Source organism: Pseudorca crassidens, chromosome 4, assembly GCF_039906515.1.
Source record: "Pseudorca crassidens isolate mPseCra1 chromosome 4, mPseCra1.hap1, whole genome shotgun sequence".
In the NCBI taxonomy this organism is placed as follows: Eukaryota; Metazoa; Chordata; class Mammalia; order Artiodactyla; family Delphinidae; genus Pseudorca; species Pseudorca crassidens.
Genome location: NC_090299.1, coordinates 32,096,099 through 32,098,858, shown reverse-complemented (window position 1 = coordinate 32,098,858; position 2,760 = coordinate 32,096,099). Strand labels below are relative to the sequence as shown.

The 2,760-nt window shown below is 40.4% G+C and overlaps 1 pseudogene; it reads right to left on the bottom strand.

Moving 5' to 3' along the window:
• Nucleotides 1-531: 531 nt before the first annotated feature.
• On the bottom strand, nucleotides 532-2,530 carry LOC137222984 (tigger transposable element-derived protein 1-like; annotated as a pseudogene).
• Nucleotides 2,531-2,760: the final 230 nt, after the last annotated feature.

The following is a 2,760-nucleotide window of genomic DNA, read 5'->3' as shown; positions in this document are numbered from 1 at the left end:
AGTAGACACTGGCCCTGCTAAGAATAGGTCTGATCACAGCCAGAGAGAGTCCCTGGAAAGTTTTTGATTTGATATATGATATGGCAGTTTTAAGACACTACATTTTTGAGAGTTGAATTATTTATCTCTTCCAATTTCCAAATTTAACTTCTGGTTTTAATTTAAAATCATCATAAACCATTTATAACTTATCAGTAAAATGTACATTTACAAGAAGTCAATCCTAGGTCATAGAATAATACTTTGGTTTTGTTATAGGAGGGGAAAAATGAGTTCAGAGCATTAATATAAAAGACCATTAAGGGGCTTCCCTAGTGGCGCAGTGGTTGAGAGTCCGCCTGCCGATGCAGGGGACAGGGGTTCATGCCCCGGTCTGGGAAGATCCCACATGCCGTGGAGCAGCTAGGCCCCGTGAGCCATGGCCGCTGAGCCTGCGCGTCCAGAGCCTGTGCTCCGCAACGGGAGAGGCCACAACAGTGAGAGGCCCATGTACCGCAAAAAAAAAAAAAACACAATGTGAGAAATACCTTATTAATAAAAATGCTTATCATCATCTGAGCCTTCGGTGAGTCGTAATCGTTTTGCTGGTGGAGGGTCTTGCCTCAATGTTGAGGGCTGCTGACTGATGAGGGTGGTGGTTCCTGAAGGCTGGGGTGGCCATGGTAAATTCTTAAAATAAGGCAATGATGAAATTTGTTACAACAATTGACTCTTCCTTTTATGAATGATTTCATAAAATCAATATGCAATACTGTTGCATATTGCAAAACTGTTTGATAGCATCTTACCCACAACAGAATTTCTTTCAAAATTAGACTTAATCCTCTCAAACCCTGCCGCTGCTTTATCAACTAAGTTTATGTAATATTCTAAATCCTTTGTTGTCATTTCAATCATTTTCATAGCATCTTACCAGGAGTAGAATTCCATCTCAAGAAACCACTTTCTTTGCTCATCCATTAGAAGCAACTTTTCACCTGTTTAAGTTTTATCATGAGATTGAAACAGTTCACTCACATCTTCAGACTCCACTTCTAATTCTAGCTCTCTTGCTATTTCTACCACATCTGCAGTTACTTCTTCCACTGAAAACTTTAACCCCTAAAAGTCATCCATGAGGGTTGGAATTAATTTCTTCAAAACTCCTGTGAATGTTGGTATTTTGACCTCTTCCCAGGAATCACAAATGTTCTTAATGGCATCTAGACTGACGAATCCTTTCAAGAAGGTTTTCAATTGACTTGTCCCAGATCCATCAGAGGAATCACCTTCCATGGCAGCTATAGCCTAATGAAATGTATTTCTTAAATAAGAAGATTTGAAACTCGAAATTACTCTTTAATCCATGGATGGTGTGTTAACAGGCATGAAAACAATATTAATTTTGTTGTATATCTTCATCAGAGCTCTTGGGTGACCAGGTGGATTGTCAGTGAGCAGTCATATTTGACAGGAATTTTTTTTTTTTTTCCTGAGCACAAGTTCTCAACAGTGGGCTTAAAATATTCAGTAAACTATGCTGTAAACAGATGTGCTGTCATCCAGTCTTTGTTTTTCCATTTATAGAGCACAGGAAGAGTGGATTTATCATAATTCTTAAGGGCCCTAGTATTTTCAGAATGGTAAATGAACACTGGCTTCAATTTCAAGTCACCAGCAGCACTAGCCCCTAATAAGAGTCAGCCTGTCCTTTTTTTTTTTTTTTCCGTGGCCTCTCCCGTTGCGGAACACAGGCTCCAGACGCACAGGCTCCGCAGCATGTGGGATCTTTCCAGACCGGGGCACGAACCCGCGTCCCCTGCATTGGCAGGCGGACTCTCAACCACTGCGCCACCAGGGAAGCCCTCAGCCTGTCCTTTGAAACTTTGAAGACAGGCATAGACTTCTCTCCAGCTATGAAAATCCTAGATGGCGTCTTTTTCCAATAGAAGGCTGTTTAATCTACACTGAAATCTCTTGTTTCATGCAGCCACCTTCATTAATGATTTTACCTAGGTCTTCTGGATAACTTGCTGCAATTTCTACATCAGTAATTGCTGCTTCACCTTGCACTTTTATGTTATAGAGATGGCTTCTTTCCTTCAACCTCATGGACCAAACTCCAAACTTTTCTTCCTGAACTTCCCTACCTCTCTCCACCTTCATAGAATTGAGAAGAATTAGGGCCTCGCTCTGGATTAGGCTTTGGCTCAGGGGAATGTTGTGGCTGGTTTGATTTTCTATCTAGACAATTAAAACTTTCTCCAGGTCAGCAATAAGGCTGTTTTGCTTTCTTATCATTTGTGTGTTCACTGTAGTAGTATTTTTAATTTCCTTCAGAACTTTTCTTTTATATTCACATCTTGGCTGACTGGGGCAAGAGGTCTAGCTTTTGGCCTATCTCAGCTTTCAACACGTCCTCCTCACTAAGCTGAATCATTTCTGGCTTTTGATTTAAAGTGAGAGACGTGAGACTCTGCCCTTCACTTGAACACTTAGAAGCCACTGTAGGGTTATTTATTGGCCTAATTTTAATGCTGTTGTGTCTCATGTAATAGATAGGCCCAAGGAGAGACAGAGATGGGGAAATGGCTAGTGGGTGGAACAGTCAGAACACACACAACATTTATCCATTAAGTTCACAATCTTATATGGGCACGGTTAGTGGTGCCCAAAACAATTATAAAGTAACATCAAATATCTCTGATCAAAGATCACCATAACAGATATAATGATAATGAAAAAGTTTGAAATATTGCAAGAATTACCAAAATGTGACAC